Here is a 26,023-nt window from a genome sequence, read left to right as displayed (position 1 = left end):
TTCATCGGTTTCGGTGTTGCGTACGCTTGTTCGTTTTGTACGCGTACAGACTTAAGATTGAGGAACACGGATAATGAATACAATGCTAAAGGCATCCTTTATACATAGCATTTCACTACACAATGTTAAAATAGAAGTCCCGCATTAACGCTTTAGGCATCGGCGTGTTTCGGAGCACTTTGGCACGTCCATATTTAAATTCGATTACAATGCGTTGCATTTGAAGGCACGTTTCCATTCGAAATAAGACTGTTCCAAAATACACAAGTTTAAAAGAACGCATGGCCTTTTACACAAACACACTCCAGTGAGTGGGGTTAGCGGCCACGCAAGGCAGAGACGAATGGGACTTGGCGCAATGAAATTAACAATCGGGGAAACATTTCACGTGACCGTGGTTGTAATGACGATTAAAATTGTTTCATCCATTTGTGGACATTCTAAATATATATGTTTTCAATATTCCACAGCATGCGTGTGCGAACGTCGTACGTAGCTCGTATTTGTCTTGTCAAACCAGGGGGGGTGGGAGGTTAGTGGGGGGCGAGAGGGGTGGGGGCGGGGGTTCTGCGGGGATGGGAAGGGAAGGAAACAGAAGGGGATTAGAGAGCATCAAAGGGTGCCCTACTTGACACGTGATGAATTAGCCCGTGTGTGCATGCACGTACACGCATGAACTCTGCGTGAGAATGCAATTGTTCGCGGGACCGGCAAATAAAGTGATTGCCGCCACACACACACACACAACAAAAAAGAGAGAAATCAACAGACTGCGTGTGCCATCGCAAAAAAAAATAAACCTTAAGCATGTCATACTTCAATGCGTTAATTCAACCAATTTAAGGAAACACCCAACATTTCACATTTAATTAGACTCCATGAATGCATTTCCAATACTAATACCATAATAATAATGAAAGTTATTTTCAAATGTAATAATCTCATGCATAACAAAATCCAACAGGAAATTGCAATGTACACCGATTACTCATTATGCAAAATGAAATATATGCTTAGCTTCAAAGACATTCTGCTTGGCAATCTGCAAAGACACCTTACCCACGGGTTTGACCATCGCACATCTCGGACAATGGAAATTGCCAAACTGAGTGAGACGCGGTTTTAAACAAGTCCAACAACAACAACAAAATATCAACGTTTGACAACACATTGGTCCCTTTACTACATATCCTTCCTTTTGCTTGACGCGTATTTGTGTTTGCCACCTAAACCTGTTACCTATCACTTAAGATTGTCGAAGCACCAATTCAATCACCAAACACACACGCGCGCGCGCACACACACTTTCGTTCACGTATTAAACATTTTCTTTCGCTCCAATTTCTTCCCACCGGCTCCAGCTGCACGCGAACGACAGCGGAGTAAATAAGTTGGGCGAATTGGCAGACGCTTGCGAGCAAACGGGTCCCTCCTCTCTTGGCCCCTCCCCATGTTGCACGCGCTACCCCCAGACCGCAATGCGGTGAAATCAACAGCCACGTCAAACGCCGGCCACCTCGCGAGAAAAGCCGCCCCTTTCTCTCACACCGCTCGCCAACCGCCGCTGGGCGATGTGCTGCCAACGGCGAATTCGCCACCACTGCCACCGCCGCTGCCACCACCGCTGCCACCACCGACTCACCGGGCCGGCGGGCATTGCCGGAAAGCGAATGGAATTTGAGCATTTCTGATCAATTAAATCGCCTATTATTCTTTGCTCGGCGCATTTGGGAAACCCGTTCTCGGCGATGCCAAGGCTACGGTGGTTTCGTTTAAAATTTGTTCGGTCTGTTTTCGAGGATGTTGTCGAGCAGTTAAAACAAAAAAAAAACAAAGTGACCCTCCGTCGTGGATTTGTCAACGATTGGCGCGATGAACGGATATGGCCACAGCACGCGGACGCGTGCTGTCGGCATCAGCTGAGCAAATGTGCGTTGGTTTTTTATTTTCTTTCTTCCAATTTGCTCGTCTTAAGTTTTAATATTTGACTTCGCCTGTAACACGGTTCGTGAAAGTTGAGAAATTTAAGGCGGACAAGAAGTAACGATGGCAACGTAGTTTCACCGCATTGCGCGTTACCTTAACTAAATCACAGCAATTGTAGAGTGTTTAACGTAAGCATTCAATGCCATCGCGGTGGCAGATGCCCTTAATGCCTTATGATGTGCACGTTCGAAAGTGTTTACGCGACATTACGTTTAAATGGTCGGATTGCCGACTTCAATAAAAGATCACGCGTAATAATCAAACACAAAACAGAATGATATCGTAGCAGCCATTCTCTCCCCCCCCCCCCCCCCCCCCTTGGCAAAGCATGATTTTAATTCGCTACAAATAAAATGCGCGCGCGCGCGCGTCGTGGAATATTGCACTGTTGGGCAGTTTCGAGTGCTCTCTCGCTCCCTCCCTCTCTCTGTGTGTGTGTTCCTATCGGCCAGGCCAACTCTGCCCCCATCTGTCAGCTGTGGAACATCCCCGCTCCGTGAGTCGCACCCGTCACACAGCTCAATTGGCCCTTCAGGCCAAGTTGGCTTCTTACAGTGGCTCACCACCCCACCCCACCCTTCATTTGCAGTGGAGAAAAGTTTTATTTATTTATTTGTGTGTGTGTGTTCTCGGAAAATACTACTCAGTGTTACACTGCCCGCGCAATAGATGTTAAACGAAGGAATCATGTTGGTGGTATAAGAATATGTTTTATCCTTTCTGGCAATAAAGCAAATGTTAAACCACCAAATAGAAACGTTTTGCAAGGAATCCTGTCTGCATTAACCGCACATAATTGTGGTGAACGTGCAAACAAAAACACGCTCCGGTAATGTATGCGTTGTCTTTGAAACTGATTGGTCCACACCAGAGACAACTTTCTTTATGGCCTATTCTCAAACAGTTTTATACCAGAGAATGCCAAAAGGCGAACAGCACAAAGACAATGCACCATCATTTTGGTAGTACATTCAGGGCGACAAGTCTAACATGGGATAGGATTAACGCTTCCAGTGAATGGCCTGTCCCGGAAATATTCTGTTGCTACTTTTACAAGTGTTGATGCGTTAAGTGGAAGCACTTTCATTACTAAATGTGTCGTTAAACTCGCTACCACCCGACACAGCCAATTGGTAAGGTTTGTCACGTGAACATAACGTGCCAGTTAGTTACTTTTTTTTCCATGAATATGCTAAATTCCTCTTCATATGCACATTCTTTTTGTTAAGGCGCTCTTCCACCTCCAACGCAGCTTATATATAAGCTCCTAGCTTGGCAGAGTCTCATTCTTCACCTGAAGACGGCTGCTTGCGTTGTAGCCGAAACGTCGTGAGAATTATTTTATTTCATTATGTTTTATTTTTATTATTGTATTACTTCCCTTCTACGTGACTTTACCGAAAGAACCAAGAAGATGAGTTAGTTACTTGTTCAGCACACTGGTGTGTTGGTGAGTAAACACCACGTCATTTACAATTTGAGTACGACGTTTTGCTGGCAATTACAACCAGCTTCATCAGGCGATGGTTCTGGCTATTTGGCTGGGTCAGGTGGTAGAGGATTTAATAACACATTTTTTATTTATGCGATATAACCCCCAATAAAAACTCTATTATAGATAATACTGGTCACGAAAGCCTACTACAGAAATGCAAGGTAGTTACCTTGCATTTCTGTTCTTTAACACAGCGGTATGCGTTTTTATTTCCTCAACTACATGGACATGAGTAAATACACAACTGCAACTCAATTTCAAGGAGAGCGATACAGCAAAATTACAAAAAAATACGCAGTAGTAATTTAGTGGTTTGCAATCTTTTGGCAAACCAATGTTGGGTGAAGCCCTCCCCATTCCATTTCAGTCATGCGAGTTATTTGACAATACTTCACCAGGCTGGTCAGTGCGAGTTAAAACACAGCACTAGAAGCAGCCAAGACCAGTTCAGATATATATTCTTAGGTTTTTTCGGTAAAATCACGTAGGTAAAACATTAAAATTAATAAAAGTAAAACAAAATAAAAATCATGACGTTTCGGAAGCAACACAAGCTTCCGTCTTCAGGTTGAACCGTCACAGCCCGACAGCTGTATCAAGTAAATGAGAGATTACAGGAGATACCACTCCGTATATATAATGGTTGAGGGGGGGGGAGGGGCAGGGATGGCCCACTTTTTATTATTATGGTAAGGTGCGGTTTAAGACTATGAATAGACTGCATAACAAAAGACTGAGCCTTTATTATGGAGAGGTTCGGTTTGTGACTACGCCTAGCCAGATACCACTCGCCGTCACTGTTAGCTGTGGCCAGGAATCGAACTCAAGTTGCTGGGTTTGGAGTACAGTCCACGAACCATTGTGTCGCAATTTTATCTGCCACATTCACTTAATGGGGGTTTTGACCTTTTTTTAAAAAAGGAATGATAGTCATTTGGCATTTACAACTTATAAATGGATCCAACTGTTTAAATTCATGCCAGAAAAAAACAATGAAAAGATAAAATGACACGAAGCTGTTTTCAATTTCAACTCATTATTTAGAATTTAATTCACTCACATTTGGGCCATTAATTTTTCAGTAAACCAATACACATATATGCATAATCAACCAGTCTCTTTCCCCGCACAATACCTACCAGTTTGTATTACAAAAAATATATTTCCTAAATAAATAAAAAGTATTGTACACAGAGACCTCCCATATAGCCTACAGAATAGCAACAGACTATTTGGGTGCATTAATTGCGAACAATCACTTTAAAAGTTAAACCCTTCACAATTATACCCAACATCAGTTAAGAATGTTTTTTAAACGGAATATATTTGTTTATAGAAATGTATTACGTAAACAATATGCACACTTCAAAAGCATTTACATTCTGATGGTTCAAGCAATTAATCCAGTCGATTATAAAATAAGTACCTGGTGCATATTGTAAACATCAGATGTAAGGATATGAAGGCAGTCGGGCGTGGTGCTATGCTGAGCGTGCCTTCATATGTGCTCACGAAGAGCACTGGTCCCACTGTGTATCTGCATTATCTTTGGTTCTTTCAGCAAAGTCACGTAGGTAGAAAAATAAAACATTTTTATTTTGTTTAATTTTTCTACCTACGTGACTTACCGAAAGAACCAAAGAGTATGGATTCCTACAGTCACGAAAGCTTCACATCAAGATTATATCTGCATTCACTGTATATATATGTATTTGCAAACTAGGTTTCACTTGAAATGGAGGCTTTGTAGTTTCAATGGGCTCTCGCCTGCTTGTAAATAGAGAGACTGAGCTACGGAGGAAACAAACATCGTGTTTCGACTTAAAGCTTTCCTGACTGCAGGGATTCATCTTCTTGGTTCTTTCGGTAAAGTCACGTAGAATGGAAATAATAAAATAATAAAAATAAAACATAATAAAATAATTCTCACAACGTTTCGGCCACAACGCAAGCAGCCGTCCTCAGGTGCAGAACAGGTCTGTCGAGGAGACAGAGGCTGCTTGCGTTGTGGCCGAAACGTCGTGAGAATTATTTTATGATGTTTTATTTTCATTATTTTATTATTTCCATTTTACGTGACTTTACCGAAAGAACCAAGAAGAAACAAACATCGTGTTATCTACTTGAACAACAATAGAAAGGGGGCCTTTGTTTAGTTGCGACCCATGCATGATCCATCTGTTCTCACGGTAAAGGATACAGGTCACCAATAAGGTCATCTCCGCTCGAGTGGTAAAGAAGCCGATCGTGGCCACTGCCACCACACTGTTCTCGTTGGGCCACGAGGTCTTTGCCCGTTGGACCAAACTGTTCTTGCGCGAGGAAGCTGCCAACGCTTTGCACGCACAAGGGGGTTGCAGCAGGGAGGGAAAGTTGAAAATGTTTACGACAAAGCCACTGACCGCCGTGCAGCATTGTCACGTCTCTCGAGAGGGGGCCCATCATCGTACGTCGATGTACTCGGTCGCGGTGTTTTGCTACTCGTGTGTCAAACCCAGTTGGCAATCAAATCATTATTCTGGCAATTAACATAAAGCATAAAACCTCATTTTCAAGATTGTCAATCGCTGGGGGATTCATACAATTACTATTATTATTTTTTTTTCTAAATATATACCGTACAAGAATTCCAGGAGGTCTACGTTTTTGGCAAAACGATTTGATTGTTTTGACCGGTAAAACAACAGATAGACGTAATATTTCATTGTTAAACAAAAAACGCGCTTTGTCCCCACCGGTGCAGCAATTCATAAAGCGAAATTGCAAATGTGTACAAGCGTATTTGGCAGACGCACACCTTCTGCAGTCGATTCTTAGATTTCAAACCACCAAGCGGGTCTTTGTATTGCAGAAACAACACATCCCTCTAATCAACATTAGTTGTGTGCATGGTAAATACCGAGCTCTATTACACAGCTTGGCATCGGCCACTTGCAACAGCTGCATATTCTTTATTGCATTAGCCGTGATTTATGTTTTGATTTGTGATGGGTGTCTCTAAGCAAACGCTTAGAGCTATGTTACTAGTTTTACTTGTGCTATTTTACCAGGTAAGGCCCACTGAGCTGCATTGTTCTGCGAAGTGGCTTATCGTGTAGAAATGTATAGCAGCTGGATACTCGAAACGCACGTTCATTCTAAATGTGCAGGGAAAACCCGGAGAACCCAGAGAAAATCCACACGACCATGAGCAGAATTTTCAAACTCCAAATATAGAGCAGGCGTCAGGGTCGTGCTCAAACCCACGACCTCGTGTATACCAGGCGAGGCAGTTAACATCTCACCACCGGGGCACCCTTTCCCGACTAGAACTACAGCAACGCAACGATGGGTGCCGTAGGTGGTCTGCACATCAAAAGCCACACACCACGACCATCGTTGCAGGGCATACATTAATTCAACAATTTCTCTTTGTGGGAAAAGAGTACAACAAGCAATCGGTGACGGTATCAAAACGAGCGACGAAAGGCACGAATAGAACGGTTACACGATTTAGTAACGATGTCATTTCTGTCACTGGAATGCTTACACGCAATGTCGTTTATAAAAGCGATACACGTCCGACTGATGTGCTGTGCAGTGCAGGTATGGTTAACATCGATGTATGTAGAATAGATTGCACAGCATTTTAACACGGAGGGGTGCAGCAGGGTTGCAGCGGTTAACACACCACTAACGCGCATTCTCGTCTTGGGCTCGCTCCTTAACCAACTCCCATTGACCGGTGTGGTGAAGTATGGTCAAAGCATCTCATGACTAACACGGCATGGGGACTTTAATCAAGCAGTGGATTGACAAGGGGCTGTATATCCATGAAATATATATTTAGAAACAACATGTTTTGTAAATGTTAACATTCATTAGAATTCAGCCACTGCACATACAATATTTCAATCAACAAATATGTTCGATTAGCACGGTTGGTGCTAATCGAACATACGGTGCGAAATGAGTTCAACATTACATACAAAAATCCATTGCGTTCCAAACAAACGAAACGGACGAAACATGAACATTTAGAACGGCAATGTCTCGCGTTCTCTCTCTCTCTCTACACCGTCGGGAGACGAAGCTGTTCAACAAAACTCACTTTCCAGAAAGGCCACCTCCTCACTTGATGCCCCCCCCCCTCCCGTTGTCTTGTCCTGCCTGCCCCCCCCCCCCCCGCCCCGTGATGCACCCACACGCGTCGGCTGATACTGCCAGCTGGGAGCCCCGAGGGTCCTGCTCTGTTGCGTTTCCCTGCCAGGCACCGCGATTAGACATTGAAGGCAACGTGGGAGAAAAAAAACGAAAGAAAAAAAACCCGCACAGAGCACTCAGATACAGAGACGTTTCTTCAAAGGATTTTGTTTGTCTTATACGCTAAATGCACATAAATCATTCAGAGGATGAAACATCTTTGTTAATGGTGCTTAAGAGGGGGGGGTGGAATTCGCACGCTGACAAGCGCACGGGCTCGAAAGTGCCAAGCCATTTCTAAAACATTAAGCATCGCCCGGTTCAAAACAATTATCATCGATATCCTCCAGTATCACATTGCAAGTGTATGTTAGAGCCCTGATGATTGTAAGATGGAAAAAAATCCACACAAAATACTTGCATGTATAAACGCAGGGCTGTTCAGTCAATTGGTTACCAACGTGTAAATAAGCCACCCTACGTCTTGCTCTTAAGCAGTTTGATGGTGGGGGGGGGGGGGGATTCGGTGTTGTTACAATTCACGCCATCGGGAGCTGCTTTTACGACGGCTGCTTCCGTTCACGGCTCAATCATGTTTGTTTTGTTTGCAGGTGCTGTCACCGTGACGTGCTCAGCGCAATGGAACACGGGGCAATTTTTTTGTTGGCACGTCATTAAATCAGCCATAATCAAAGTTTGGCTTCATATGAATACCAGCCAATACCATTTCGGTGAACGTCGGCACGTGTAATGGCGCAACACATCACGCAGCAAGGGTACAGCGTGCCACGCTGAGTGTCTACAAGGCACTCCGTCAGAGGCCTACAGGAGTGCATTATCGTTATAAAACAGCTAAGCCGCTTATAAATAAATAAAAAGTTGACTCATTGTAATTCCGCGCATATAAAGGCAATGGTGGATGTGTGGTGAGGCACGTATTTTAAATGTTACATTTGAACAAACGTTACACACGTTTTTTTTTTAATATAAGGTAAGTATAATTGCTTCCAAGCAGAAAACTATTTAAGGAGTTTGTTTACATTTTATTTCAAAGTGGATGCGTCAGTGACATTGTTGTCTTTATGATGGTTCGTGCAACCAAATAAGGTTTCCACAAGTTTCCATGGGAAAATACAAAAGGCTGGTCAAAAAGCGTTGAGAGTGAACGGATGAAAGATCGTCTCGTCGACAGCCCTGACGGCTCATATTTGTTTACGTCCACCACTTACATTAGACCTCTCTGCGTGTCTGACACAATATGAATAGTGTAAGATGACCTCACTATACAAGATTACTTAAAACCTACTCGCCGGTAACACGAGCCTAAAGTGTTACAAATACATAATTGTTGTTGACAACAGTATCAATTATTACCATAACACACATTTTAGTTTTTGTTTTTGATAGATGCATCAAGCGCAACTTGAAATATTAGACAAACGCCGTTAGAGCCGAGACACCCACACATTTGCCAGAACGCAGCCCAACTCTTGCGAATGCCCCACCCCATTGTATAATCAAAACCAGAGTCTTTATTAAGATTGCAGGAGGAGGAATCCGATGATGTATGAAGCTCTTCCACAGATATCCAGTATGGGCGGGTCAGACAAGTTACGGCAGCAAAACAATACGACAACAAAAAACGATATGAGTTCAAAACAGAAAAAATGGTAAGCAAGTCACTAAATATTTCTATTAAAAAAGTCTGATTTATCAAGCTTTGGCAATGCAGCAAAACCAACAGCAAAAACAGTCCCAGACCACACAAAGATAGCACAGCTCCCTCAATAAAATGGCACATTAACATTGAACTATCGACACACAGGCAATGCTTAAAATTTACAAATCACATTTTCAAATGTGACTGTATCCAGCAGTTAACTTCCGCTTCAGGATATACAAAATCACCCGCCCAATAAGAAACACGCGAAAACACTCACGCATGGCCATCATATCGGTGCCAATAACTACCGCTTTCTATCAATTCACAACAGCCGCGGTTGAATTTTAAGGCCGTCCCACAGACGGCTTCAGCATCGGCAATTAGTCGATGTTACTGCAGATCGCGGACTTGCTGATCTACACAAGCAGTCTCAGTCGATGTTACTGCAGATCGCGGACTTGCTGATCTACACAAACAGTCTCAGTCGATGTTACTGCAGATCGCGGACTTGCTGATCTACACAAGCAGTCTTAGTCGATGTTACTGCAGATCGCGAATGTGCTTATCTACACAAGCAGTCTGTCCGGATATATCGTCACGAAGAGAGTTGCTGTGCAGAAGCTGTCTGACAAGTTGCATTGGATAAAAATTAGCGTACACAGTCCCTCATTGCATTTTAAGTCGATAACGGCTGATAAGCGTAAATGTTCAATTCAATTAAAATAATGAATAGATTGTTGTTCGTGGTATAACATCGCGGTGGAGTAGAGGCGCAGTGGCTCGTGCTTTGCACGATAAATCACGGTTTGTCCGAGTTTGATTCCCACCCAGGATAACATCACGTGGCGAGCAATATCTGAACTGGTCTTGATTCCCCCTTCCTTTCACAAACTCACCGGTCTGCATTGACCTGCATGGTGAAGTATGGTTAAAAGAAAAACTAAGACTCCGAATGTGAAGGCATTCATCCAACAGTGGATTGACAAGGGACTGTAAATTATAACCAATAATTATTATTCCCCATACATACTTGCACACTGCATTACAGGATATTTAATGCAGCGATGTTATACTAAAATGAACATAATTTTTCAATGTACGTCGCCAACTGATTAGTATGGTTGGCTACGTATGTCGTGAAAGAAGTCCTAACATACATACAATAATTTTTGTTACGCAATTAATGATTCCACCTGGAGAAGGATAATGCTGCAGTATTAAAATACAGTGACTGAGCTTTCCAGGTCAATGTTACCCAACAGCATTTGGTTAAAAATTCAGGGTTTGGAACCGATTTCGACCTTATGGTTCTCATCAGCATAGGTCATGGTGGTTAAGAAAATACTGCCACATTGCCACATGTTATTAGCAAGACCATTCCATATGCGAGATGTGACCCTATTCAGTACGGAAATAAATATCTTTTTTTTTATACTCGATGTGTGTTGTTGTACAGGCTTATGTATAATTGCGATTTTTATGGAACATTGTGGTTACGTGAATGGAGATTAGTGCAATTTAGTTTCTCCAAAACTCTCGGTAACAACGCATAATGAGGTTTTATTTAATTAAAATATCACGTTGTCACCGTTGTTATTATTTGTCTTACAACTAACAAGGAGAGTCTGAATTTCATGGGCATTTGAACTCGAATATAATGATAAAGCAGTGATATAAAATCGCCGCGTTGTATTGGCTTCTTCTCATCCCGGCGTATTATTGTGCTGGCCTTCATGAACGCCGGGTCTCTCTATTACATGCGTATACTCCACTGGAGCATTTTCATAAGCAAATAATGTAAAATATGAAGACAAAAATGAGCACATACTGTACATTTACAAATAACAACAACAAAACATGATTAATGGTGTATCATCAAATGATACCATGGGCAGGCACACCATTAAATTCTGCAAAAATGTAATGTCTGATGGACCACAGAGTATCTTGAAACCATCACACAATCTCGCTCATGCCTATCCTTTCCCCAGCCTATGCGGCAGTGATGCACACATCATAATCATCCATAACAACGTGGAAAGTAAATGCCCCCGAAATTGAGCTTGCTTATGAAGTGAATAGATATTCCAGAGTGTGGTTTTTTTTTTCGATGACACAGATTTGATTTTCTCTCTACGTTGCAGTGTACATCTGCCTGGGATGCTTCTCTCTTTCAGTCCAGCTCATTCACAGATGCCACTGGGTTCACGAACTTCCGGCCTCAGCAACAATCCTCTACCGTTGGCGAACATCATCATCATCAGATCCCATCTGTTGCTGATGTTTACATGTCATTTCTCCCTGTGTCAGTGCCTCCTCCACTCCATCAATTCATCTTTGTCCTGGTCACCCTCTACCTCTGTTTTCCTTCCACTAACACTGCCATCGCTTTTACTGGATTCTTATTTTGTGCCATTACTCTGACATGACCAGCATGACCAGTCCAAGGCGGTCTTCAAATCCTCCGATTTATACTATTGTCCGTTCCATCTTCAAGTTATCTCCAATGCCTTCATTTCTCATTCGACATAACCTTGTTACTCCGAGTATTTTCTGTAAGCACGTTATCTGAATAACTGGCCTCATACGTTCTTCTTGTGTCCTTGCATTCCAGGTGTGTGATGCATGTAATAGGCAAGGCATGGTAGTACCATGTTCTCGTCAACATGCTATGCGCTCCGCAGAGCGTACAAATACCCTCTCTGACTCGGTTCCCACCCTTCACTCCCTTCTTTACCTCCCTATTGGACAAAGCCACGCAACTTCCTTCCACGTGCACCCAACTGGTTTTTTTTTATCTGGCGTCTCTTTTGTCTCAAGTTATGTTTGCACCGAGCTTATTTCTTTGGAATGTGTGCGTATGTCGCCAAAGATCCATTAAATACCTCGTTTGTGAGTTGGGCAATACTCAAGTGCCCTGTACTCGTCCTCTGCAATAATTACTGTTGTTGTTGCTGCTGATGTGCTCACACGCCGCAGATCGCCCTCGCTAAAAAAATAGCCGGAAAACTGGCTAAATGGGGGACCATCCGTATAGCGGATCAATATAAAACTAAACTAAGCTAAACGAGTGGTGCAACGTTTCACCGTATCTGTAACTGTGCACGTCTCGCCGTGAACACGAAACCCATCGGAGTGATGTCCTCCTATCGTCGGCTGGGGAAGGGGTCTGTGCTCTCGATGCTTCTGGCTCAAAGCAATGTTGTTTTGCATATTTACAGCTACGGAGTTGCAACCCGTTGTGTGTGTGGCCGACGGGGGCTGACAGTTCAATTCTCCACGAGCAGCTGGCTTTGCGCACGGCGCAATTTGCTTCGAATAAGATGAAGCGAATCTTGACTTAAGGCTTTCGAGACTGCAGGAATTCATATTCGTTGGGTATTTCGGTAAAAGTCACGTAGATAGGTCATCAGGTGATGACGATCGCTGCGTTGCAATCGAAACGTCGTAGTTTTTTTTTATTTTCTTTCAACCTATCTACGTGAATTTTTCGATTTCAAGCTTTCGTGACTGCAGGGATTCATCTTCTTGGTTCTTTCGGTAAAGTCACGAAGAATGGAAAAAATAAAAGAATAAAAAATAAAACGTAATAAAATAATTCTCACGACGTTTCGGCCACAACGCAAGCAGCCGTCCTCAGGTGGAGAACAGGTCTGTCGAGAAGACAGAGTCTGACTGGCACGCCCCAGGCTTGGAGCGACTATTTAAGCTGGGATGGAGGGGCGAAGAGCGTCTTGACAAAATAATTTACCGAAAAACCCAAAGAATAAGATGAAGCGAGTCCGGCAGGCACCCTTTGACACGACGTGACCTCTGCAAGCAAGCTCCAGTCGACGTGGTCACCGTGTGTTGGAGGCGGGCAAACACTTGGGGGGGGGGGGGGTTTCCAGCGACGAAACAATTAGGGGAGAGTTCACGACTTGCCACCGACAGAGCAGGAACCTCTCGGCGGCTGCCCGCATTGTTTATTGAACATATTTATCAAGGAGTTGTACTCTTTAGGCGACTCAACATCCAGTTTACACGAGAGGTTCCTAGGGCGGGCAAAAAAAAAAACAAATCAGCGGACGCAACAAAAATCCATTACCGCGGCGGGACGTAAATGCACGGGACCGCACAACTCGTGCCAACGAGAGGAACACAACAACAAGGGCCGCTTAAATAATTACAGCGCAATAAAGAGTGGCGTACGGTCGCACGGTTTTATTAACACTCGGCGCGCGTGCTGGATGACTCAAGCGACCTCTCCACCACCGCCACCACCACCATCCCTGCGCCATGCGGATTATGGTGGTGGTGGTGACCGTACTTCACCACACTGGCCGGTGCCAGGTCAGTTTATGTCGGGTGATGCCCATTGAGCTCAGAAGCTCGTTTCAAAATAGCGACCTGCGGGCCTGTTTTTTTTGTAGACGTGGGAGCGTAGTGCAGTACAACAGTGCCATTTGATGCATTGCCTTTTGCTGCTGACGAAGTAGTCCCACAGCAGCCCGCAGCACACGTTTCATGCACGGTGGGTGCCCATCCAAGCACTGTTCTACCTGCACGGCTGGCTAAGTACGGTGCGAAAGAAAACTAAACATACATATTCAGGCTCAAACCTGTTTCCCTTCCGAGATATAATGAGATCGGATGCATTCTGGATGATTTTGCCAAAGGCAAACAGCTCAGCTTGATGCAGCATCTTGATGCAGCTAATCTGGCTGTGACGGTCCCACCTGATTACGGAGACTTGTGTTGCCTCCGAAACGTCGTGATTTTTATTGTTTTATTTTAATTTTAATTAAAAAAATTTACCTACGTGACTTTACCGAAAGAACTAAGAGTATGAATCCTTGCAGTCACGAAAGCTTCAAATCTAAAACGTATACACACTTAAAACTACGAGTTTCCATTTATTTGAATAAATGTTGAACAACGGCCTGAATTGAATGAGTGAGACGAGCTGTCCACGACGCTGTCCCCTGTAAGCCGACTCCTTCCACGTTTTAGACGGCCCTCTTCTCTACGCTATCGCTGACCGTTTCCATCTTTCCCCGATTTCTTGTTCGGTTGAACAAACGTCTCCTCCATAACGTGCAGACATTGCCCTTTGTAGCGCACGCAGAGACGCACATCGCATTGAGACGCTTCGTGCATTCACTCTGTACTGGATTGCTACGCGATGTTTAATTGCACGTGGGGCCTGTATGGCAACCAGAGCTCTCTCGTTACGTCAATTAAAAAACAAAAAGCTGAAACCTGTGACAACCATCTCACACATTTGCCGGAAGGGTAAGGCAGAACACTGGCATGTCTGCTCATGTGGAGTGTCTCACGGACCAGTCTCGTTAACAAGAAAAAGCTTGGATTTACAGTGTCCATAAAAAGGTATCATCCATTATTAAACAAATAGTACATTGGCAGCAGTTTCAAGTGCATGACTGATGTGTTTGAAACGTGCTCCTTACGTATTTTTACATTCAGTTCTGTACTCGCGTGTTTTTTTTTTGTTAAACCAAGAAGTAATGAAAGATCTGCGGTGGCATGGAACGGAAGCATTTTAAACCATCACACCCAGCAATGCTGATGAACATCTGGGGACTATCAAATGTCAATGCGACAAGAGTCACCAATGCCATCGGGGACTTGGGAGAGGCTCAGATGGCTGGGATTCATTAAAAGTATAATCTACACACTTGGCTACGTTTTTTCAGAACAATAATTGAACACGTAGCAGGTGATATTGCCTTAATGTGTTTAGTGCACTTTGAAATAATAGTATTGATAATGCATTTTAAGTTTAACACGGAGGCTTTCGCGACCAATATTATCCATGAAGGGTTTTGGGTTAGATTGTGTAAATATGCACAACTATGCCTGTCGCCTTATGATGCTAGTTGTAATTATTGGCGATGCGTTATACTCAAATTGTAAATGCTGTGGGTTTACTCTCCAACACACCGGTGTGCTGAACTAGTAACGAATTGGCACGGTTTTATTACCTGACACACCTTACCAATTGGCTGTGTCGGGTGGTGGCGGGTTTAACGACACATTTATACTTACACGATCCAACCCAAACAACCTCTACTATGGATAATGCATTTTAACTTGGTGAAGCCTTCATCCAATTTTAAAGATGATTATTTTTGCAAGAGGGTCCCACTACATTGGGATGTTTGGCCAAAACTCCTTCGTGAGCGTTCAGATTCACGTGAGATGAACCCAGAAGCAAAAGAAACCTCGCACGTAAAAAAAGAAAACCCCATCTCCCTTAACAAGGTCTCAAAACCAATTAGCTGCGGAATATTCTTGTATCAGAAGCCGATGCACACGATCGTGCTACGGTTCTGAAGATGTGCATTATACTGCCATTGAGCAATGTGGAGCAGTCGATATTTTGGAAAGAAATGCATGCTTTTAATAAGTCGCACTCACGCAATATAGCCTCGTGTTACACACGTCATCATTAACCTCGATAATTTCCGTAATGACTTTAAATATTATTAACCGTAATATGTTTCGCTATAATTCACCGGTGCTTTATATGCGCCGTCTCATTTCCTATCGTAACAAACTTTTAGTTAAAGAGTATCAACAAATACGCCTCATTCTCTGTTGTGGTTTTGTGTTTGTTAAAGATAAACACGATCCCTCAAAAGGTAATGCAATAAACATCATTTAGAGAGAGAGAGAGAGGCCCAAAAAAATAATTTCCATTATTTTCTCGAACGAATGCAGCAAACCGAGATCGGATCAGCGGTAAAATAGCCATGGCGTGAACCGCACAGGGGAAGAGACACACAGATGCACACACACACACGCAAACGCCGCCCTTGCGTAATAACACAAACGCGAGCAACTCTCCGCAAATGAAATCAGTGTGATTTGTGAGATTTCCTCTCCAACATCAAAACACGTGGCGCGCTCACTCCCGCGTGCCCGTGTTACAAGATTATCGGGAGGGGGAGGTGGTGGTGGTGATGGGGGCGGGGTGGGGAGTTTTGAGAGAACGAGAAAGGGTAACTCAACAGCGTGGCTGAAAAATTGCATCGTTATTGGCCATCGCCATGCATATTAGTGGACGAACTTGTTGTATGTAGATGGCGTCACTCCGTTTAATACAAAAAAATAGTTGGAGGAATAATGCCTCGGTATGATGGTGAACACACTTGCCATAACGCTGAATGCAGGAGTTGCAAGTTCAAAAATCGATCTCCGGGCGCGGCAGTTGTTGAAACAACGGGCATGTTTTTGTTATTCCCTGACCTCTGTCAATCCAGCAGTATAAATTGTAACATTTGCTCGATTGGGCGAGGTTGATAGCTTAAATACACGCTGCCAAGCTTGGTGGTGTTTTTTCAGACGCTGTCTTTCCCTGTTCTTCACCTAAGGACGGCTGCTTGCGTTGTGGCCGAAACGTCGTGAGAATTGTATTTTATTATGTTTTCTTTTTATTATTTTATTATTTCCCTTCTACGTGACTTTACCAAAAGAACCAAGAAGAAGGTTGATAGTCTTATATCTTCCAAGACGTCCGGCCAGCATGGAAGGGTTGACCAAAAAAAAACCCAGATGGGTTATCCAGAGCTCCCTCTGTTGAAGGCATTCCACCATCGGTGGCACGAGCAAGGAATTGCCGGGCTGCACCTTTAACCTTTCAGTAATGCGCGTGGTCGTTGTCAAGCCAGTCCCACAGCATCGCCATGTGCGAGTTCTCTGTGATATCGCGCTCCCATTTTCGAGTGATCTACACTGTGAGCTTTAGCCACTAAACCAAGGAGTTCTCAAGAGGCTTGGGCTGGCTGATGTACCGCACTATCCATAGCACCAGGTGAGATTTACGGCCTTGGGATTGCCTCTCCGGGGGAACCCACGGACGGCAGCTTGGCTATGGACTTCCCCCACCGCTGCTTGAGCCCAAGGCCAGAAAGAGACCCGCGTGGGCTCCTCCGCTCACCAGGGCCCGATTATCCAACAGCCGTAGCAAGGTACGCACCTGCAAGTGCTGTCGTGCATGCCAACACTGATTCAAGTGGGATGTGGTCAGGGAGCAGGTGTAATGTGGAATGGGTGAACATTCATAAGATGATGATTAGTTGTGACACTACGGATAATACTGATTGTCTCGTCACATTAACGAGGGTTGTTCTTGGGACAGACTTGGCACTGCCATGTGAATGTGGAATTTACACCACTGGCTCAGAGCCGTAAACGGGTGACGAGCACTGGCACAATGTTTATTTGAGCAGGAGATCGCCGCGACTATGACATTATGCATTGCTTAATTGTCTGTAAGATGTGACCAAATGCGCATGCAATGCATTACATCTAAAGCATTGTTAGCTGTGTAACAGAAGTGGAAATATTCACTCCCCCCCCCCTTTCCACCCCTGCCTCTCCCCCGTCCCCAGGGATGAAATTCATTGTCGCAATTCAGGGTTGCGACTTGATTCAAGAATCGATATCCTTCTTTCACTGTGGTGAATTTGGTGGCCTCTAGTGGCTGGAGGGCGGTCACACAAACCCATTACATACAACTTGTACGAATAAAAAAAGCCATTGATTCGTACACGGACGATTGGATGAATGCGTCGTGAGGTTAACAATCAATATTAATACATGAATCAATTCATAGTTACGCGTCTACAATGAATGTTCATGTCTTCACCGTATAAATAAAATGGAGAGAGAAAAATTTTGCCCTGCGTTGTTTCAAACATTTGTAGAATATATAATTCACGTAAAACATAATTTAATGTGCATTCCAAAAATATGCCATAATGTTAGGTACTGTGACAATATTTATTTCTTCCAATATACAGCAACAAAAGGGTTACAAAAGTATAGCTCTCCTTAATATCCAAGAATTATTAATTCGTTCGTGTATTCATTCATCTACGTATTCATTATGCCTTAACTGAAATAAATTATTGTTGGTAGATTGGGAATTACAACGTGGTGAATTTCTCTAACACTATGATCTCATTAAATGCATTATTATTGTTCGTCTTCGTATTAGTCTGAAATAAACGCCGCCATTATCTCGCTTTGGGTAAAATTTGTGATTTCTGAGCAAATAAACATTCTATTCATGGCATTCTGAACACTGACGATGTATCATCATCGCCCCGTACTTCTCGCCTTCTTTTCAAAGGAAATAAAATTATTGAATCTTGACACGTATATTGTATTTCTCCCATTTGATAAAAGTTCACTCGTAGCCGTAAAGAAGGAAACTCGCTTCATTACATTTACATAATGAAGTTTGCTTTCTTCTAGCGGTTAATTTAAATGCATTAGCCTGCTGGTATTGACTCTTTGTTCCGAGTGGCGTTTAATTGCTTCGGTGAGGCAGGATGTGAAGAAAGCAGGTTTTTAAAAAAAACACACACACACACCCGGGCGCATCAGCAGAAAGCAAACTCCAAACAGGCATCCCACAAGTCCATCCTTCCCCCGCCCCTCCCCACGCAGTAAGCTATTCAAATATTTGGTTAAAATCTGTTAAATAATTCATTTTGCCTAAACCCCCTGTTGCCGTTTTAGCAAAATGCCAAGATTTTCATGACAAGCCGTCAATGGCGTGCTCAAAGTGCGCACTTCATATGCCGATATTCCCTGGACAAATCAGCCCATGAATTTCATTTTTTTTCTTAAATATGCACGAAATAAAAATCGGCATTAATAGCAACGGGGACCCCTGTGCAATCTCGGCGCCAGTACCCCCCCACCCCCCCCCACCACACACACACCATCCCACCTCCTCCCACCTCATCCGCCCCCGCCATTATTCCAGCGCACACGGCGGGTCGGAGTTAATTAATCCGAGGGCCCGCACTAATTACATCGACCCAATATTATCACCGCGTGGCCGCCTTCCAAAAGAGAGGGCACCCCCCCCCCGCCCGCCCCCCCGTCACAAGCTCGTTTGTTCGGCCACTCGTGGAACGGAGATGAGTTTGGGAGGGGGGGAGAACAAACGGATGGGCCAGTGAGCGTGCAGAATGAAAGAGGGTGGGTTTGGGTGGGGGCAGATATCTATATGCAATATACTTCATTACCATCAAATCTTCTCAAGTAGAGGGTCATTGTGTTTACAAGAGTACGGAATTTAAAGTTTAATTAGAGAAGACTCCTATTGGGGAGCGGGGCCTCTCCTTGCTTACACTTCCTCTCCTGGCCGATCGCTTTCTAATTGTGGGTGGGGGTTTTGTTGTTGTTGTTGTTGTGGCGGTGGTGGTGGTGGCGGTGATGCAGGCAGTGTTGTCAAGGGTATCGGCGGCGTCGTCGTCGGCCGCGGCACGTACTAATTGCATGCACAGCGGTGGGTGCAAGAGATGTTTTCCCTTAAATTAAGAGGCCACCGGTGGCCTTACGTGGTGCGTGCGTTTAAATGCTCCGCCGAGAAGGGTCTCCGTGACCCCGCATGTGCCGCGGCTATTAGCGCGCCCCACCACGCCCAATCGGCCTGGACACGCAGGCGTCACACGCAGAGTATTAACCCGGGGTTAACTGCAGCATCTGTGTGAGGGTGGGAGGAGGAGGGAGGAGGAGGAGGGGGGGTGAAGGGCTAGCTGCTCGAGAAGCTACCCTTTTAATTAGACCCAGTTACGGATTGAATATGAAAGATTTCATTAAGTGGGGCCGCCTTCAGCAAGTGGAGTGCCATAAGGTCAGTGTGGGATTGTAATAAGCCTCCGTACATTGACTTTAGATAGAGCATTTTAATAGACTTTGTGTGTCTGTGTGGGGTTTTTTTCCTTCCACTCTCGCTCAGAGGTAAATATATTTTAACACTGCCGGCCTTGTTATTTTGATCTCACCGCGTGAGTAACGATCGTGACAATGTGAGTAACCGTGCTCCACTGGAATAGGTGATGCCTGGCCCCATTTCATTGTTTTTATGACTTCAGACATAAATAATATTGATTACACGGATTTATTATGCGATACGTACGAAAAGGGTGGATCGGTGGGGGCAGTGGTTGTGGCACTTGCGCTATAAACCTCCCGTGATTCGAGTTCGATTCCCAGCCATGGCTAAGATTAGCGGAGGGTGATATTTGAACCGGTCTTGGGTTGCTCCTCTTTCTCCACAAACCCCCAATGACCAGCGTGGTGAAGTATGGTCAAACAACCTCGATGACAGACACGGCGTATGTGGGATTTCATCCAGCATTGTATTGACAAAAGGCTCTGCACAGACACATGAATTATTATTATTATTATTTATTATTAGTTTGGATTGAAATAACTTCATGAAATAACAGACAATAAAATGCATTACTATGATTTTTATTCGAAAGGTGTAAATAAAATATAACAATCTGTAAAAAGTGCTAAGCATCATGGTCAATATTTAATTGAAAGAAAACGCTGCTACAATTGGTAAAAATAAATATATTGGAGCGTGTGTCCATGGAATAACACTGGCATGTGCTGTTTCAGCAGCATCCAGATTGCTGCTTGTGTGTGCACTCCTATGATGCAAAAATAAGAGTTCTTCTGAGAATCAAAGCAATATTCACCGTGCAGAAAAAAAGAATTCAATAAATAGTAGATTTAGGCTTCTTATTTGCTTTTCTGGGATTGCAGAAGCTGCAGTTAGTGTTCAAGACTAGGTGCTTACCTATTCAGAAAGGTCTTATTACATGTGCCACCTCTCCCAATCAGTACGACTTATAGGAGCTGCCCTGGTGATTTGCACAGATTTGAGTTTGGCAAATAGGTAAATGGAATTTGGCCTGTGGGGACCCGGAAAGAATTTCTCTCCTCTCGTTCCTTTTGCGTGGGTAAGAAATGCTCACGCTACATTTTATTACAACGCGGCTCCAACGGTGTCAGTCTCAGCGTGGGCTGCATAATGCACCGAATTAAGTGGCATCAGCGTTTGCGACGTGACTTCATTCCAAGGTGCACCTTACACACGACACACACGCCTTAACTCTTGCTTCTGCGGCGTCGCTTGTGGCGATGGCAACAATAATCTGCATTGTCTTACAAATGAAAATATAAATGCCACGAGAAAATTTTCGAGACCATTCTTTTTTTTTGCGGCAACAAAAAGAAAGATGTGTTTGTGAAGCTCAATATTGTACACAGCGTGGCCCAAAAGTCAGGACGCATCATGTTATTATTTCCCATTTTAACACTTGCATTAAAACTGTGTATTCTTTACGTTAATATCTTATCATTAATATCTCATTGTGCTATTCCCTTGGGGTCACCTCAAATCCGTCGTTCACAAAAATCGACCAAGAACCCGGAATGAATTGAGACGAAATATCATTGACAAATGTTCAAAGAATATACACCGGTAACCATTTCCTAAATTCATTCCAAAAGAAAATTCCAGCACGCGTTCATGTTAATGGAAGTCAGTTTGAACATTTGTTAAAATAAATTAAATTACCCGATGTAATTTGTTCGAATAAATGTAATAGCCCTATGTGTCCTGACTTTTTGGGCACCTTGTATATTATACGATGGGTGGTAATGGTACAGCGGTTAATGCACTGCGCCATGAACCCAGCGACTTGAGGTCAATTCCCGACCATGGCTAACATCTGTGGCGAGTAATATCTGAACAGGCCTTGGGTGTCCCTCTCCACCAACCCGAACTCACCAGCCTGGTGAAGTATGGTCAGACAAATCCCATGACTGATGCAGCATGGGGAGGCCTTCATCCAGAAACTTATTGACAAATAGCTGTGAAATACTACGACAGTATTAGGTTCATTTTTTTATATTTTATTATACGGTACGTAGCATGCACACCAATGTCATTAAATTAAAAGAGTTATGGTTTCAGTCAAATCAGTATAGAGCCAAAGATAATGCTTAGCATAAAAATATAACAAATCTGATAAAAATCAGCTCTAGCCATGAACCTGCATGAGTAATGAATACATACCTGGCCTATCAATTCTCCATTAAGTGACACAATTACGGTGGTAACATATGTACTTGAACGGCTGGTTACGTATAGCGTGTCTCAGAAGTCGTTACAGCACCAGGGTGTACATAAAGGCATGGTGTGCACGGTAATCAGTGACATGTTTGTCTTCGCAGGACCTCGAGTGCTGCAGGGCCCCCGGCCCTCAGCGCAGTAAGGCAGCCACGGTAACATTTTTGACAAGTCGGTGGTGGTCATTTGGAGGGCATTCTGACACACACTGGCAGTGAATGAGAGCAGGATCGTTAGGACACGATTTATGTATTAACTGTAAATGCGCGGTCAGTCTTAAACATTGCTCCACAGCAGACGTTGAATATCTCGTCACGGTCATTGAAAGAGAGTAGGCCTTGGGTGCCAGCGTCATGCTCCAACTGTTTCATATTTTATAATTTACTCGCAAATTACATTCTTGAGAAAGGACACATTGCAACATTGTCCCACTGCTAGCAGACTATAGTGCCCGCTTGCAGGCACCTGCTGTGTTCACATTGTGCCACACAGGGCCAGCTGGCACAAGGGATACCCTTGGCCAAACTACAGCAGGGCATTGGACTGCTTTAGATTAAATAGAATGTCGGACACTTTGATTCGGTGAAATATTTAAGCGCCCTGTAAATGTAAATATTGATGCTTACGATGTATATGCAGGGATACATATTAGCCGGGTCTGCCTAGGTCAGTGCCGCAGAAAATATATCTGCACCCAGCACACATCAACCAGTTTCGCCCTTGCTATAGCTGTGGCTGTTAGGCACGTACATACTCAGGGTTTACCAAATGACCCTGAAAATATTCAGAAATAAGTTAAGTCCTTTGTATACGTATACGAATATACAGGCATGTTGTGGTGACAGTGTGTGGAAGTGGAGTGTCTGCAAGTCATCTCACTCAGTTAACCCATAACCCACGTGACCTGTCTATGACCCTGCATCAATACACGTGGTTTCAAAGTGCACCTCTACGCCTGACACAGGCACCGTGGCAAAGCTAACACCGTTTAATGGCAAATGGTGATGACCATACAGTGTATGTTCAGTCCTGTGTGAATCTACTGCTGGGTTAAGGCATGTCCGTGTCAGTCGTGGGGAGTATTTGACCCGTAACAATATGTTTATGTTTATGAGGTGAGGTGGGGTTTAAAGATACTATACGCGAAAAAGAAAATACCACATTTGTAAAATTGCTTTACTTTTCACGATCTCACGGGTATAACTGGACATTCTCCAAAGTGCAATTGGAAACAAGCGAACACGTGCGCTAATAAACACACGGCAAAGACCTGGACAGAGGTCACATGCCTCCTGTTGTTGCAAGCCGTACTCTGCTCACGGTAAAGAAAGTTGTGCAATTCTCCCCCTTTTGGAACTCCCCGCACACTTTAAATGCACTTAAAAACCACCTCCTGCCCATTGACTTATCATCATAAAATTTGATTCGGCACTCGTTGTAATATGCGTATGCGCGTATGGACTGGATATAAAACCCGATTGGTCACCTTTTTGTTCGCCAAACACAACACAATGATCACTGGTGGGACAGCGATAGCTACACATACAACCGTCTGTATACCCAGGACAATTATTACAAGTGGAATGAGATGGGAGCAATGAAATAAAGAGGTGATCGAGAGCAGAGGATGGAATGCTTTTGCAAAAAAACTGAAAGCGATGGCAAAAGGCAACGTTCCAAATGCGTCAAAAAAAAAGTTTTCAATCAGCGCACACAGCCTGCGATGACGTCCGGATAAAAAAAAAACACATTTGGATGCTCGCAAGAAAACTAAAACATATATCCAAAGAAGTTTGGAGATATGCATGCTCTAAATTACTGTCCGCTGACGTTTGTAGACATCATGTTGACTGAAGACAAGTCGGTGGGCTCAAGGGGAAAACATATATGAATAACCCAACCGGTAATGGTCATTCATTGTAATTCATACGCATACATTCACCGCCCGCACCCCCTTTGGCCTTCACAGCTGATTGGCTCACAAGTGACGACGTCACATTTATCCCCCGTCTATTTAAAACCGAAGCAGGAGGTTTTATCCACAACTCTGGCTGTCCGCCTGATAATGCTAGTTGTAATTACTGGCGAAACGTCGTACTCAGATGATAAATGTTGTGGGTTTACTCTCCAACACACCGGTGTGCTGTACGAGTAACTATTTGGCACGTTTTGTTCACGTGACGAACCTTACTAATTGTCTGTATCGGGTGGCGACAGGTGTAATGTGTAATGACACACTTATATTTACGCGATCTAACCCAAAATAAGTATAACCCGTAAAAACAAAGTTTTTCACTATAAATCCTTTATATGCGTGGCGGCTAGAGTCCTCTCGTCCTCTGGATTGAGATGGCTGCCACCTATGGGTCAGATGATTGTCTGCCAGTATTAACCAATTGGTAATTAAATATTTGATTTGTTTTCCCTAAACAGTGTAAAATTTTGGAAAAAAATTTTCACGAACATTAATTGTCTCGCACAACGAGTCTGTGTGCAAAATGTCAGCTCGATTGGATCACGGGAAGTGGGTTAAAAAACGACCGAAAGATGTGCACGGTCGTAAGCAAGCAAGCAAGCACGCAAGCACGCAAGCAAGCAAGCAAGCGAACTTAATATAAAGGATTTAAAAAACCTAAATTATGAAAAAATGTGGATTATTTTTTTACATTGTACTGAATGGTAGCAACTTTCGTGGCTGCAGGGATGACATACTACGATTCATCTATGCCTCGAGTTCCTGGCTGACTGCTGCCTAGGCTCCTCATCACTCCAACAACAAAACTCTCTCTTGTCAGTGGCTGCAGCCATGGCCACCAAAACTAGCTGGGTAACTGGCTAAATGGGATTTTCCATGGAACAAATAAACATCGAATTGCATCGATAGAGCAGAAGAAGAAGAAGTTTGGAAGCGGTATAATCGATAGCAACACCGTAGAGGTGGGAGTAACGAATACAGAGGACTTACGCAGTTAATTTCACATTGCACAAACTTGTCAATTTATGCTCCAGTTAATGTAATTCTTTCGCCAGAATATTATTAAAATCTTAGAGAGATATATTAACAACAAAAAACCTCACAACATTATCTTGGCATTTTATTACATAAAAACGCAGAGTACTTTTCATGCTCAGAGTACAGCATTTTGAGAAGAGTATGGGAATTACAACGTTAGGGTAACGTTTGCTCAATAATCACTATTAATTCATGAATTTATGCATCATTTCACCCTTACTGAATACCGTAATGTTTCCAACGATTGCACCACCGAGAAGAACAATTGAAAGCGAAAATGACGACTTATAAGATTTGCACATTGCTAAAAAAGAAAACGTGGCAGTTTCTTGTTGCAAATGAGTCGGATGCAGCTAAATGTATCTTCGTTGTGTTAAACTTTTCAATAAGGGGTAGGCACGAAAAGAAAGTGTTGAACCAATGTCTATCCTCCAGAGACTTAAACAAAATTTTGCAATTTTCTTGCGAACAAATGCCATTTTAAACAATCATTCCCGCACAACCAGCCTTAAACACCAGGTTTGTTGTTTAAATTGCAGGTGTTTTTACAGTATGCGCGCCATATTCTGCTACACTGAGATCTGAAGAAAATTCTGGCAACGTTACAATGCTTCGCATGGATTGATTAAGGAATGCCATGCTTACCTATAATTGTTATGAGCTGCTAAACGAAATAATATTTGTAAGCTATGCTTGCATTGTTATGATTCATTTAATTAGTGTTTTTTTGGC

At 43.5% G+C, this 26,023-nt stretch overlaps 1 long non-coding RNA gene across 1 annotated transcript; it reads left to right on the top strand.

Annotated features, from left to right (window-relative positions):
- Positions 1-1,576: 1,576 nt before the first annotated feature.
- Positions 1,577-10,717, top strand: LOC133345541 (uncharacterized). The gene is made up of 3 exons (XR_009755449.1): positions 1,577-1,929; positions 2,439-2,482; positions 8,275-10,717. It is a non-coding gene; the product is annotated as an uncharacterized LOC133345541 (long non-coding RNA).
- Positions 10,718-26,023: the final 15,306 nt, after the last annotated feature.

Source organism: Lethenteron reissneri, chromosome 22, assembly GCF_015708825.2.
Source record: "Lethenteron reissneri isolate LAM-NWPU_2019-01 chromosome 22, ASM1570882v1, whole genome shotgun sequence".
NCBI lineage: Eukaryota > Metazoa > Chordata > Hyperoartia > Petromyzontiformes > Petromyzontidae > Lethenteron > Lethenteron reissneri.
This window is presented reverse-complemented; position numbering and strand designations above follow the sequence as displayed.